The sequence below is a fragment of the Zosterops lateralis genome (genome assembly GCF_965231275.1).
Source record: "Zosterops lateralis genome assembly, chromosome: 4".
NCBI classification, from domain to species: Eukaryota; Metazoa; Chordata; class Aves; order Passeriformes; family Zosteropidae; genus Zosterops; species Zosterops lateralis.
The window spans coordinates 62,030,717-62,046,666 of NC_139765.1; the positions used below are offsets into that span (position 1 = coordinate 62,030,717).

The following is a 15,950-nucleotide window of genomic DNA, read 5'->3' on the forward strand; positions in this document are numbered from 1 at the left end:
TGCAACACATCTTGCATAACTGAAGTTATCTGACTTCTTCTGGAGGTTATCTCAAAGGCCGGGGGGGATGGATTTTTGTGGAAGAAAAGACAGAAATGCTTGCTCATCTGAGCTTCCTCTTGTAGTCATGCTCTTGTCTTTGACTTGTCTTTAGCTTATTTGATCTAGCTTCTGGACATTATATAAACAAGATATCCTTCAGGAATTCTGTATTTATGTCAGCTGGTTGTTGAATCATCCTATGAGGTGTGTAGTTTTCCACTGGGCATAGTACTTCTGTCAGATCTTACGCAAATGGCAACATGTATTTTTGAGCCATATCAACTCTGATCTCTCTTGAATGTTTTCCTTGAATAAGAGGAATTTTGCTCCTCTTTATGTTGTGATTGGATTTTACTATTTTTTTCTGTTTGTGCTACCTTATCCCGGGGCTGCTAAAATGATTTCCTTATTTTTTTAAAACCTTTGATTTTTACTGGTTTTGGGTGACAGAAGCTGTCGCATGATGAGTGGAAAACCATGTGAATAAGTTTCATACACTTCTTCAACTTTGCCTTGCTTGTAAACTAGAAGTTCTTCAGAACAAGCATTAGCTTCATACAGATTGTCATGGATTTGATGAAGAAGGTAAATTACTATCTATAGTATCATTTGATACCCTTTTAAGCCGTGTGAATATTGCATGATTGGTTGTTGGATTATAAAAAAGTGTATGTGTGGGGTTTTTGTCTTTTTTCTTAAATCAATGGTCAGAGTAGAACTGGCTGGTCTGTTTGGATCTTGGTTTTGAATTCAGAACAGAGTAACTTAACCACACATTTTTTGACTTCTTATCCTCTTAAAGAGAAAGTTATGTTTATAAATGTTACCTGGCTCTGATAGTCACTAGTTTTTTAATCACTATGGGCAATGAGATTTAACCAGACTGGTTTAAATGGTCTTTGTAAGAATCTTCACGCAGTGTCCCTTATGAATTTTCCTATTGTGGTTTGCTCATTACCAGGAATAATATTTCATGGTTTGTTTTGGCCCAGGTAATATTGCTTATGGATCCCTTTCCTCCAAAGCGCCACTGTCGTGTTGAGCTGTTGCCTAAGCTTGCTTATTACAGAGATTCATGGAGACCAAAGCCTAATTTGAGTATTCAGAAATAAATATTGAGTCCTGACAACTACAAGGAGTGCAGTCAGTATTCAGAGGGAATAGCAGTGAGGCTTGCACTGGGGCCAGGATGCAATCTTCTAGTAAGTGGTGTACTTGAGTGTGCTCACATCCTGTGCTATTCACCATAATGCATCTATAAGAAGCACTTGCATCCTGATAAGACATTGTGATACTTCACTGCTCCTGTGAATTAATTTGCTTTGGCTGTAGAGTATGTGTTTCTGTATTTTGCATTTTAAAGCCAGGACTTAGCAATCCTGTATGTCTCATCCTATTACTTGTCATGCAGTTACTGTCTCTTTAGAACAAATGTGTATTCCTGTCTGGGCTTATTAGCATTAATAGCTGTTCTGGTTGCTCAGTGGAATACTGATGCACAATGCTAGAAACTGGGAATGAGAAGAAGGTAGCCTTTAAGGGAGGTCACAATGGAAGGATTAAAGAGGGCATTGCTTTGGAAAAATGCTACTGTTCTTTAAAATCAAACTGCAGCAGCAAATAGAGAAGTTGCAATTGAATTTAACTGACATGTTGAAAATTAATTGAGGTCTTTTAAAGGTATGGATTTGGTCTGGAATGCTGCCTCTTCCATTAAGGGAAAATAAGACTGAGAAACTTTGAGTCCTATTTAACTGTGCTTAAATAATTCTCCTAGTAGTAAGTGTAGGGAGTTCTGATATTTGAAAAGGGTCATTGTTTCTCCCTAGTCCAAATTTCTTGCCATATCTATAACCTATTTTCTAGCTAGGAACACTGCAATAAGCAGTTCTCAGCATCTGTAGGAATTTAGAAGTTTGGGGTTTTTTCTGACTAAAGGCACATCTGTTTCCATGCTGAAGAGCAAGTCACATAGTTTCCATGGCTGTGAGCAGCAATGGTGCTTGTTCCTTTTGAGCTGTTTAGTGCTATGTAGCCTCATTTTTCCCAGTTGCTCATTTTGTGTGTTTGTTTGGGGTTTTTTTTAATAAAAAAGAAACTCCCACTTTGGTTTAGTATTTGCTATCTTTGTGAAATTTTAAATTTTATTCTTCCTTATCTAACTTTTTCCGCCAATGGCTTTGATAGATCGGAGGAAATAACTTTGGTAATGCAACTTTCCTCATTTCCTGTATTTTATCTATTTATTTTGTCATTCTGAAGGGTTGTGATTAGCAGTTTCACAAATTTGAAGATTTAAAATTGGGGGAATGACACCTACTTACTCTTTTAAATAATAGAAATGTAAGTTCAATACTCAGTAAAATGCTATAATGTGTATGTTTCTTGAGGGAGGTAAAACATTTTGATGGAGAAGGCAGCAGAGAAGAGTAAAGGTTGGGAGGAAGCTGTTGGGGAGTTTGTGGAGATTACATTCATTTTAGTGACCTAAAGGAGGAAAGGTGTTCATGGCTTATTTGTGTGCAGGTTGGCAGCCTGCTGTTTTCTCTGAGACCAATATATGTCGAGCAATCTTAAAAGGACAGTAAAAACGTGAGGGAAGTTCTGCTTGTGCCAGGAGCTGTCACCAGTATTTTACATTTGAACAAGGCCTGACTCTGGTCTCTGGTCTCTGCAGGCAGTGGGGCTTTGTGATGCCACCCAGAGCATCCACTGACAGTGTCTTACCAAGTCACATTGTTAACTCTGTGGCTTTGCTGAAATAGGTTCTGGTTTTCCAGAATTAGAATGTGAATTTGACCACAGCTCGGATTTTTTTTAATGTATGTGTAAGCAGAGAAAAGAGGAATACTTGACTGAGTGCTGAGCAGCTTTCCTGTTCCTAGATGGGCAAGTGTGAGCTGCAGGCAGTGTCCCAAGCAAGTTCCTGTACAGACAGCACTTGCTCTGAGATGAGGAAGGAATGACAATAAAGGACATTAGTGGTTTAGGAAATAAGATTGAAGCAACAGAATTGGAGTAAAAAGCTAAGAGGTGAAATATTGTTAAAACTTGATGCAGCAGTTAGAGAAAATCTCAATATATAATAATAATAATAATAGTTACCTGTTCTCATTGATGTTAACTATTTCCTCTGGTACAGGAAAAACAAACCATTGTCTCTGGGGTGGGAGTGGAACTCTGTCCTCGTGTTCATTGTACCAGAAGCTGAACAGACTGATATTAATGAAACATAGCTGATACCAAACTTAAGGAATCCCAAAGTTATAAAGAAAGAAACCACTCTATCCTTATCTTATAATCATGTAGATCATCAAAACTTGTCTTTCCTGTATTCCATTTGTTAACTTCTGCAGTATATGTTGGAAGGAAGCAGATAAAGAGTGGTTTATACATTCATGGTTTTAGCTAGAGGGAAACTTCTTTAAAACCTGAACTATGCCTTAGAATTGTATTCAAGGTAGTAACTTGCCATTTTCTACAAGATAGAAAAGCCTAGAATCTACTTTAGCTGCTTTTTCCTTTTTTTTTTTTTTTTTTTTGAGGATTTCTTAAAATAAGAAACCTGTGATTTCCATTCAATCTCACTAACTCTTTAGCATGTGTAATTTACAGGGTTTGGAGTGGTATCTAAACATTTAGGTACATAATTAATAATAATGAAATCAGAATCAATAAACCATGAAAGAAGTATTACTTTTTAAAGGCTACTTGTTTACTGAGGTGATGGGTTTGTTACTTGAACACAGGAAATTGGTTGAATATTAATAGTTCTGGTGTCTGGTACAATAGAATAATATGACTATGATTGTCTTATACTGCCAGGAAAGGATCTCAAAAAGTTATAAACATTTTTAGAGTTTTTGAGGGGGAGTTGTGGCATGTGTGGGGTTTTTTTAGTGCTGTTGAAATTAGAATCTGCTGCATATGGTCCTATAGGTATATTCATAATTGGGAAAGAAGATGAGTAGATGAATCTACAGATCACTGTGCGTGACCAACCAATAGTGTTAGCAAGGTGGATGAAGATGTGATCTAAATAAGGCTTACAGGAAATGCTGAAGAGTTGGAATTTGGCCAGGATGTTCCCCTTGTTGCCTTTTTTGCTGTTCTCAAGAACTTCTTGTTCATTGAAATTATGAAAACAATTATCTTGGAAAGGGATGGACCAGCAAGCGCAGTGTTATTGTAGGGCACATATGCACATGGGAAATAAAACCTGGAGTTATTTCCGTATTGAGGCCAATTTTCTTGAGATTTCTTTGAATTTGCAGCATAAGAGCAAAAGGATAAAACTGTCTTAGACTTGCATAGGCAAATAGAATCTAAGACAGACAGTCCCTTAAAAATAACTTGGTTATAAAAAAAATGACCAGTTCAAGTGATCATAATTGCAGTTGTGGGGGTTGGGAGAAAATAAATAACGTGAATGAGATTTTTTTTTTAATCCTTTCCAGGCAGTGCAATAGAGTCTGGTGTACATGGTGCAATAGGTGTATAAGTAACGGGGGTGGAAGATAAGGAGATAAATTTTAGGATCATGTGATACTTTCCAGGTTCTTTGGAGTATTAAAATGATGTAATGGGTCAAATCAAACATGCACCTAGTCTAATACTTTATTGTGACTGTAGGATACTGTGAGAATGTCAGGAAGGAAATGGAGCCATCCTCCCAGTCTTTCTCAATGGCAGATTCTGAGTAGAAGCTCAGAATATGTCTATAATAGCAGCAGGTTGATGAGCACAGGACACCAGAGCCCATCCCTGGTCAGGACAGTGGCAGGTTCTGCTACCTGGCATGTTTCAACAGGCCCTGGACTGCTTGGAAGTGTTTTACTTTTTTAGTTCTGTACAATTTCCTGTCATTCAACTTCCCCTATTTTCTTCCTTCTTCTTTTTTTTTTTTTTTTTTTTTTTTTTTTTTTAAGTGCCTATTTCTAAGAGGAAAAAGTTGTGGTGAATTTTTTTTTTTTTTTAGCTTTTTCCTGTCTGGCAAGAATAACAGAAGTAAGCATGCAATAACTATAAGTGGTTCTTCAGGATGTGTCTTTAGCCAGGTCCTGTGTTTGTTCATATTGGCTTCAAGGTGTTTTTCTTGCTGGGGGATCGAAAGATTCTCTGGCAAACTGATCCAATATCTTCAAAAAGAAAGAAGTATGTACTTCATAACCCTCTGAAACACTTAATTTCTTTTTTTTTTAACTTCATAGCCTTCCCAGTCTTTTCCACAAGAATCAAGAGGTTTCTTGTGTGCGCTACCCCCTATAGTGATCATTTCCTTGATTGTATAGGTTTCTTACAATCCTGGGTGCATTAAAATGTAAAAGTTTGGCTTGCTTTTTCTCATTCTCCTTGTTTGTCTGTCTTCTTTTGTAATGCATGATGCTGCTTCCCCTCTGGCATGCCCTTGCCCATCAACCCAACATAATTTATAGAGGTGTCATTAATTTACAAGTATGGTCCTGCAGTCAAGTTTAAGATTCCTTTTATATCAGTACTCTCCTTTTAGACTTAAATTTAGACACCCTTGAAGAGGTCAGGCAGCTGGACTAGATGATAATTTTAGGTCTCTTCCAACTGAAATATTCTATTGGAAACTTAGTTTGCCTTAATATGTAGATGTAGAGCAGGTGAATAGAAAGATCTGCCCATTTCTTCTGACAGCTGTCACTTATTGTGCCTGAACTTTGACTTTGGATCTGCCCTTTATTTAGGGTGTGGTGTTTCATGCCTATCACAGAGGATTTTATACTGTGCTGTAATAATTTACGTTATTGCTTCCAAGTTTAACAAGTTTAAGCCTCTTTAAGCCTGACTTATATTTTAGTAGAGGTAGAACCCATTTTTGTGGGTTTTTTTTTCTTCCTCCCCGCCCCCCCCCCCCCCCCAAAAAAAAAAAAAAAGGGAGAAAAAAAAAAGAAAAAAAAAAAGAATAAAAAGGTGGTGTTTTGGGGTATTTCAGGAGGTAGGAAACCAGAAGTACCTTTATCTTTCAGGTGTTTTTAACACCCATGTTCAGCATCCTGAAAAATGTCAGTATCGTTTCACGGAAGAGTTCTTAGTCATGAGGTTCTCCGCTCTCTTGGCTGAGCTTTGTGTCTAGGGCTGTATTTGTTCTGTGTCTCTTACCCACAAATGCTGCTGTTACTGGCTGCTTCTGTTGTGGCCCAGGGATGCTTTTTAAGAATTTTCTCCTGTACAATTGGCCTGGTAACCAAGGCCTGCCAGCTGCCCTATTTCCATTGGGATCCAAGGTTTTCCTCTGCCCAAGAGGACACTGACATCTAGTGGATGGGTTCCACTGATACAGGGCAAGAGAACTGCTGCTTAGTGGCCATCTTTCTTCTAAACATTTACCTAATTTTTTTTTTTTCATTTAGGTACTTGGGGTTGTTAGGAAAAAGGAAATAAAGAAAAAGCCCAGTCAATTTTTATGTAACTTCCGGAGTTTAAAGAGGGAAGTCTGTGCAGTCAAAGTAGTTGTGGTTTTTTTGTTGGGTTTTGGTTTGTTTGTTTTTTTGCTCGAGTTGCCTGCATATGAGCCTCAGTTGTTTGTAATAGAATGATTGAAGTTAGAGCATTGGCAGTTGTCCTCCCAGTCTATGAAGAATGTCAGTTACCTGTGGAGCACAGCAAGAGGTAGATCATAAAATCATTGAGTGGTTTGGACTGGAAGGGACCTTAAAGATCATCTAATTTCAATGGCCCTGCTATGGGCAGGGACATCATCTTGCTCAAAATCCCACCCAGCCTTACCCTGGACACTTCCAAGGATGGGACATCCACAGCTTTTATGGGCAACCTGTTCCAGTGTCTCACTACCCACATAGTGTAAATCATTTCTTCCTACTATCTTAGCTAAACCTGCCCTCTTTCAGTTTGATGCCATTTCCCATGTCCTGTGGCTGCATGTCCTTGGAAAAAGTCCCTCTCCATCTCTGTTGTTGGCTGCTCTGAGGTCTCCTTGGAGCCTTCTCTTCTCCAGGCTAAACAACCACAACTCTCAGCAGGTATTCCAGCTTCTCACCTCTGAGACAGACAGTCCTCCAAGTTGCCTTCAGTTCTGTCCCTGTTCTTTCTATGAAACTTGAAGCCCATATAATTGCCTGTCCTGGACATGTTAGTTTAATTGGGAACCAAATAGCAGGAGAAGCTTTAACAAAACCACAGATTTTCCAGGAATGTTCCTAAGCAGAGAACAGTGCTTAGAAATCAAACTTTCTGAAAATATTTGACAAAATGTTAGTATTTCTTTAAGGAGGAAAATAGACATTTTGTTCCTGAAGTAAAAAAATCCACATTTCTTTATCAGAGAAAATAAACACTGCCTAAAGCTTGACAGCAGGAGATGCCATGCTTAAATATTGCTGCAGATTATTGTTTGATCTCTCAAGTATTTAAACTATTCTGCACTAGTACTCATTAAACAATAATGTACTGGGTTTGGATTTATTGACCATCTGGTGACTTTGTAAATGTGGTTAGAATGAGACAATTTCAAGGAACTTAAATTAGGACTTAAGGAAAAGCCTTTCAGGTCCCTTTAATGGTATAGGAGTCATAGAAACTATAGACTGACATTGCTTAGGATGAGGGTGTTAGGCTTAAATGTTCAGGGACTGTTTTTAAAAGGAAAATATTACTTCCTTGTCCAGAGTAAACTTTTTTTTTTTCTGAAAGATGCTAATATTTGCTAGCATTCTTTGGTTACTTTGAAATTATCTCCAAATAAAACCAGACTATTACAACAAAAAAAATTGTCATAAAAAAGAATTCATGTTTTATAAGAAATACCAGGAAACAAATGTAAAAGCTCTTAACACTTTGTGTGTGCGTTTAAGCAATGCAAGCAATAGCAGAATATGAATGTTTCTGTCCTAAGAGGAAAATGTCATTAATTTCAATTTGAATTAGTTCTACTAATTTCACACCACAAAGAAAATTAAAAACATAGTCCATCAAAACAGAAAAATCACAGTTTTAACTAACCTATTATGTTAATTAAGATGAAAAACTGTTTTTTTCTTTGTCCTGTTGTCTGTTAAGAATTTCTATTGTCTCATCTGTAGCTTACCAGCAGCTGGACTAACTACTGAATACAGGTTTTCTGTAACTATTCTCTATCTTTGTTTCCTTGGTGACTTTTATAACTCTTGAGTTGCCACTTGGCTATTTGTGATATGCATTTGTGTTTCCATCACTATGACTTCTAGCCTACAACTTTATTTGGCATTTTTGAGGTTTATTCTTTTATCTTGAAAGTTGGTTCTCTTTATTAATGTTATATTCTCATCTTCATGTCTTACTGTCTTCTGGTTTGTCATCAAATGTTTGTTAGTGTTCACTGCTTTGCTGGAGAGGTCATGAAGGGAAATGCCTGCTTGGTCTGGGAAGTTTTTGAGAAACTCTGCTTGTGAAATCCCTTCAGTCAGATGATTTTTTTTAAAAAATTTTCCTTGTAAAAACAAACTAAAGAGACTAGTCTCAACTGAATTCCTGTAGAAATTCACATACTCTTCTTTTGAATTGGCACCATATCAAATACTTATTTGAACCTCAGATTAGAACAGTTTCCTTTTCCAAGAAAGGAAATGGAGTCACATATTCCACATAGATGAGAATTGTAGATAAAGATCTTGAGGTGGGATCTGAAGGTGTTCCCGTGCGTTTCTGAAATACCTGGAAGTAAATATCTCATCCAGAACACGGAGGTGTTGAATAAAATTGTTTGTGTATCAGATAAAAACCCCGTGCTACTGTTTACCCAACAAACTACCCACTTGTACATTCTGGATTGTAAATATTAATCTTTTTTAAGCAATGGCAGCTGAGGTTTATTTTAAATTTATCTGCAGCTTGATTGACATGGCCATTGTCTGAACAAGATTTGTTCTGCCAGTTGATTTGAAGACCTTTCTATTTGTTGAAATTTGGCACTGTAGAAGGACTGTATTTTGCACATTAGCTGTATAGCAAATTTAAGCTGTGGAGTACTTAGAAACCTTTAGGTGATTGAGCATATATGTCATACGAGGTAATTTTTTTCTTTGCCCTTCAAAATATAAAAGTTACAGAAATGATTACATTATAAATGTAAAAAAGGCATCCTACAACTATTTGGAAAATAATTTAAAATTTTAACTGTGGCATTGATGTACAGGATAAAATTTATATAAAGGCTTTATTGTAGAAGTATGAGGAGTATAATGGTATAGGTGTTCAGCACTGGTTTTAAGATGATGTACAATGAACCTCTTTTACTTGACCCTTTAGGTACAAGCTTTTGTGACTCTTTAGAATTAAAAAATTCCTCAAAATTTTTAATGATTTTAGAAATGTTAAACTTCAAACTGTTTGATTAAAACAATATTTTCATTTACTTTCTGGCAATTTCACTGTAGTATTTGTCTTTGTATCTTGTCAAGATACAGGGCTGCCAAAGAGACAGCTGTTTCCTTTGTGTGGCCCCTTTTGGAGTGGCATGGCCTGAGAATACCTGGGATTAAGGTTACCATGGAATTCAAAGTGTCAAGGTGTGTCAAACACTAAATGGTTATGTTGGAGAAGGACCACAGCCTTTTCCTTTTCTTGAAGTGCTTATTGAACAAAATGTGTGGCAAGTAAGAAACATTTTCCTTGAATGGTGATACTATATTAATACTATAAAATGTACTCTTAATGGTAATACTGTATAGATGCCTGTGTTCCTTTTGTAGAAGACAGTTGCATACAATATAGCATGAATGGAAAAGATTTAAGGACTTTTGTTGAATTCAGCAGAAACAAATTAAATGGCAAAGTTCATATTGCTCAAGCATTTGAACATTTAGCAGTTCTTCTTGAGTGTTCAGCCATTAAAGCAAGAACTTTAATGCAGACAAATAATCTAAAGTCATACATGGAAATAACTGCTTGTCTGAATTTATTGTTTCTGTACTAGCCGTTACTGCTTTGTTTTCATTTCAATAGTTGCTTTATACTCTTTCTGCCAGAATTACAAGAATTTTGTTGGCCATTGGATTCCCTGTTCTTTCTCTTTTTGAAATGAGAATTATTCTTGGAAGGTGTGTGCTTCTGACTTGTTGGGGACAAATTTGTTAGGCAAAAATTGACAGATACTGCAAATATAAATGATTACAACACAAAATTCCTTTGTTTCTCTGTAAATATTGTGCTGGTTATTAGCTAGGGTTATTACAGTTGAAATCTTAGGACAAGTTTGTGACTTTAATGAGGCTACTTCTTTCTAGCTCTTAAAATGCTATTGAACTCTATCATAAATGGCCTCTTTATAACTAGCACATTCCTTGGCTTCCAAACACAGCCTCAAAGAAAGGGTGAAAATAGTTGTAAGTGTGTTTTCTCCAGAAAATGGTAGAAATGTATTTTCTATTTGCTATCTTATCTTTTTATTTGAATCCCTTATATATTCCTGTGTGAGTTGCTGCACGGAAGTACTGATTCAGTGTTTGTCAAAAGTTTTCTTATTTTTATCAATTAAATACTGGGGGTTTTACTTGCCAATCATGAGCTGGCATAACTGTATTATCAGTATCCTGAATAGTGGGGGTTCAGTGACTGCTGAAAGTCTCTAAAGATACTGTGTTTCTACACAAGGTTCAAGCTTGCTTAAAAAAAGGAAAAAAAAAAAAAACTTCTGGTGAAGGACAAGATTGGCATATTTTTATTGGAATTGTATATTAAACACTAAATGTGTGTCATTGGATAGCAATTCAACTACCCCAAAGGATGTCACTGAAAGGAACAGCACCTCTGAGCTCTAGAGATGTTTCAGTAAGGTAATTTGGACTCAAAACTAGATCGCAATTACAGTGTTTCTTGACTGCACAAACAGCTCTGCTTTTTACCCAGAGCAGTTGGTAGGCTCCAGCTTTTCTGCTTAAAGTCATTCTCAGTGAGAGTCTTACAGTGCAGGATCTGTGTTTCAGATAAATTGGCAAGACATGGCTGTTAAAATCCTTTTGGGAAGGCAGGCCATAACAGCTATGGCAGACCTTTTTTGAGGGGGTGTGTGTAGATTTATTAAAAGGCTTAAATAAGGTTTTAATAAGCCTTTAAGACTATTCTCCTGTGCCTTGCCTTTATGGCAGCTTTGGTGTAGTGAGGGACTAGCAGGTAGGAAATTTTAGTTGACTTCTGTTGGAGTGAAAGCTCAGTGTTTCCTGTTTCAGTCATGGTGCTTTTTTTTCCCCCACCTTGTATGAATTGCTTGGAAAACAAACACTGACCTCAAGGAAATGTGTTCCAAGGCGTGGGAAAAGAGGAAGGGTTTTGCATCTTGTGAAGGAAGAGGGAGGAGAATTTGGGTTTGTTCCCCCCCTTTTCGTGCTGAGCAGAAACAAAAGCAAGATACATTCTCCATGGATCTCAGTGCTTCATGCCTCATACTGTGACGTTGCAGGCAAGGGAATGGTAAAGACTGTGGGGAGTAATAGGTGGTGATAGATGATGAAAGATTTCAGGGAGAATTGATATGGTTAAAAAGTCTCTATATTCTTCAAGAATAGAGGCTAGTACTTATTTAGATCCTCTTGCTGTTTGTTGATATGAATTGTACCTCGTGTATTTGCTGTGCAGGTTTTCTTGTCAGAGGTACTTCTGAGTGTTTCAGGATGTTATCTTGGTGGAGACACAAGCACTGAAGCCGAAGAGCCATAAAGCTGCCACAAACAGTGACTGGTCCAGCCCCTCCTTTGGCCATGAAAAAATATGGCTTGTGTTCCGTTTAGCTGCCTGATTGACCTGGAATAAAACCTCTTGTCTTTGGGGTGTTTCTTTGTGGAAAAAATCTCAACTTGCCTTTAGATACTTTCTTCTAGGTTTCCAAGGGTTGGTCCTGGGGACACTGTTACTTTGGTATCTGTTCCTGGTATATCAGGCCAGTTGGGTTTTGAAGTAAATCTGGTGTGTGTAATGGAGATGAGGACAAATGTCTACTTCATCTCTATTTTGGGTGAAGGACATGGTCTTTAGAAGTTTTCACTCAAATGTTGCACTGACAGTGTCACATTCAGGATGCCAAAATTAGATTTACTTCAGGGGCATACCCTGGGATAGACTCAGGATGGAGTGGGCTGTAGTGTGGTCGCCTCTCCTGGGTAACTCAGAGTGGCTCTTGAAAAGAGGTTTACCCAGACCTCTAACCATTTTTTGTTTTAAATAAAGATTAAATGTGAGGTGTTTAATATACCTGTGCTGTCAGCATGCATAAAGCCTAATACTGAAGAAATAAGAGGAGAATAATGAATCCAGTAACTTGGAAATCATGATTTTAAACAAGGAGGTTCCCGGGTTTGAGTTTTATTTCTTCGTTTCTCTAACTGCTTTACTTCCATATGCTCTTTGGGTTTTTATTGTAAAGGCAGAAAGTCATCTTGTTGCAAGAATTTTGAGGCTTATTTCCTTTTTGAATTATCAATAGTTGTTCTGGAATTGCTCTAAGACTGTTAAGAAGCCTGCTATTTGTAGTGTGTGCTAATGTTAAACTTCTCTGGTTTTGCATCAAGGTGCTTCCTAGGCTTGAGTCCAAAGCAGTCAACTTTCTAATTGTGTGCTTTCATACTAATAGAAATTTTCATGTTCTTCACATCTTGTAATGTGTTCACAGTAATCACTGCAATAATGTGAGTGTGTGAGGAGAGAGTATGGTTCAAAGATGGGAAGTTATAATCCCAATTCTTAATGAGTGTGCTGCAGGACTTTCTAAAATATCTCAGAATATACATTAGTAACCTACTACCTAAAACCAGATTATGCTTTGGTAATTTAGTGTTCTGCTTTGCTCGATTATTTCCTTGCTTGTCACCAAACCACAGATCGACTTGGTCTTCTCCAACCTTGTAAAACTGGCAGTAGGTATGTGGCTTAACTATAATGCTGAACATAAATTAACTGTAATTGACAGTACTGCTAGTTTAGCCTAGGATTAACATGCAGATAGTATAAGAATAATTTTAGAAATGAGGGAGAGGAAAGGAGACTTTTGAAGCAGTCAGCCCACCTTCTGACAGTGTCTGTGTAAAGCTATCTTTAGGTATTAGCAGTGTGGGAGATGTGTCTGATTCTAACATTTTTCATATAGAAAATATAGATTTGGAAAGATGAGAAATGTTGGTCTTACTCTGACAGTACCTAATTCTGGAGAGCAATCTGGTGGTTTGAATTTTTTACCTGATTCTGGTTTTAATGTGATACTGAAGAAAGTAGGATGTACCCCTTAATAGGCTGCTTGCAGTATTGTCATTTTGCCTTCTCTTTATGAAGATGTACCAGCATTGTCTTCATTGGCTCATACTTGTTTATGGGATAGAAATCTCCAATTAGTGCAGTAATATGAATTCACCTCTTTCCTGAGAAAATATAAGAGAAGTTAAGATGTAAAATCATAAAATGTCCTGAGTTGTACAGGACCCACAAGGATCATTCAAGTCCAACTCCTGTACAGAACATACCATACTAACTAATACTGAAATAATGCTGTTTTCAGTTGTGTGGGTAATTTTGGAGAGATTTTTCTTCTATGTGGTTCCCACAAGCTTCCTGGAATGCAGTGGGGTTTGTTGTCCTGCTATGAAATGCTGAAGACGGAGCTCCCAAGGGAGTGTAATTACCAGGATTGTCTGTTAATCCCTTCAGCAGAGATTCCCTTGGAGCACCTAGAGCTCCAGGGTTGGTAGGTGTTGCCAGAAGAGAATCCAAGGCAATGAAAACTCCTCCTTCTATCCGTTCAGCCTGCAATCTCCTTTCAGGGCTTTGTTTCAGAGAGAGAGGTCCAGTGCAGACTGCTAGCCTGGTTTTTTTGCAGCCAAAGCCATCTGTGAATGTGGAGATACAGTGAAGTTTTACAAAACTGAGTAATTCTCCTTTCATTGTTTGTGTTTGACTGGTGTTTGGGAAGGCTTTTCCCCTCCTTCACAAGGGCTAGGAATTCTTGCAAACAATTGCTGTTTGAAAGCTGACAGGAATCAAGGGGAAAATTTTGATATGGGTCACGAGTGTATGTTATTTTACAAATACTGCTAAGCCAAAGTGGTGTTCACTGTGTTCATTTATTCCTTGCTGTTGTAACCTGGAGCTGCACATGCACTCCTGAATAGTCCATTCTCCACCTGAGTTCATTACTATCAGCTAGTCTTGGTGTTTCCCAGAGCCCTCACTGATGAGAAAGTAGTATAGGAAAACTCCAGTTGGATTTGCGAGGCCTTGAAGTTGAAATACAGGAAACCAAAACAGTTTTAGGAAGTCAGAGCCGCATTTGAGCGCTGATACCAACGTCTGCATCGAACTGTCTGTTGACAAAGGCATCTCTGGCATTTCTTCATTCATAGGTACAGAACCTGAAACCTGGCTTATCTGACTATAGGTAGCCAGAAGACAGTAATTTTGAAATTTTTGTGGTAATGTACTTCACATTGCTCCATACAGGTACATTTTTCTCACTGTGTAAGTACTAGGGAATGTATTCTGCCCTAGCAAGCTTTATCTAAGTTATCTGAATGAGACCAGAGTTGCACATAATTCTTGTTTTTTTCTTCCCTTCCTGTTAGTAAGAAAAATGCCATTTCCACCTTATGACAGAAATAGCTGTCTTATTTAATGAAAGGAGTGCATTAATACAACATTTTTAAAATTTAGCATTTTTAGCATCTTCTTTTATGCTCTGATTTTTAAAGTAACTTTTATGGAAGCTTTTCTTTAATTACTTGTTTCTTTGAGTATTTATTAATGCACTTTGGCAAATTTTGCAGAAGAAAATATGTTCCTGTGTGATTGGTACAATGTCAGGAGACCACTGCCAGAGCTGGCTGCGTAGAGCTTCCTGAGTCGGGTTCTGTGGCCTGTTGTCACATGGCAAGTGGGTGTCCTGGAATATTGTAGCAGCTGGCATCTGGTACTCTGGTATGTCCTGCTCCTCAGGAATGGTCAGAAAGGAGAGTTAAGAGAACATCTCTGTCGTATTATCTCTTGTTTTGCCAATTAGAAATGTCAGGCAAGGCTAGGAGGCAGTTTGAGGACTTGAGATAACAGAAACTGGTGAAATATTTGTCTTGTTCTCCTTGAAAAGAAGCCTGGAGAGGAGTCAAAGAAACTTCTGTGTCTTAAATAAAGTTTATGTTTTTGAAGTGAGTTCTTTAAATTTCAGTATGTAAGTGCTTTATTTAATCCACAAAGAGCACTTCTATGATATTAGGCATTGTGTCTTTAAAGGCTTTCTAAATGTTAAGTGTTAAATAAATAAATAAACTAGCAATGAAAGTCAAAGATCTGTATTTCCTGAACTGATTGGACAAAATTCTTCTTAATATGGTAGGATTCCACAAGTTGGGTTTGAAAAGCTGGTTTGTCTTTTTACAAACACTCTGAAGTAGATTTGTAGTACAGATTGTAAAACCACTGTGGAAGTTGGAAGTATGTTTCTGAAACTTAAATTGTTTCAAAGCCTCATCTCCCCACTGTCACATGTGGTGTTTGTCACCACCACACAAACCACTTCTGTCACACAATGAATAAGCAGAATTAAAATTGAGCTTTTCTAATGACTGGAACTAAAGGCCCTGTGAATGTATTTCTTAAAGCGTATATTTATGCTTAGTCTTTGACCATTTTGTTTGTTCTTAAAAGAACATACCAGTGAAGCTTTTGGTGGTACCAGGATAGCAGTGCCGCTGAACAGGAAGGGCCCAGTGTTATCTGCAGAGGCACCAGGCTGGACCTCCCATGTCCCTGCTGTTGGTGGCTGAGTAACTTCAGGGAAGCATTTTGGCAACTTCACCCAAATGAGGGCTGCTTTGTACCCTAAACAGTTGTTTATTAAGAATTAGCTTGAAACCGGGCTGAGATGGATCTTGCTGGCTGTCTTGTCAGCTTAGTGTAGTCTGAACAGAATC

The 15,950-nt window shown here is 37.7% G+C and overlaps 1 protein-coding gene across 2 annotated transcripts in view; it reads left to right on the forward strand.

Moving 5' to 3' along the window:
- The window catches only part of PTPN12 (protein tyrosine phosphatase non-receptor type 12), a 69,391-nt gene that overhangs the window by 12,045 nt on the left and 41,396 nt on the right, over positions 1-15,950 (forward strand). The window lies entirely within an intron of this gene.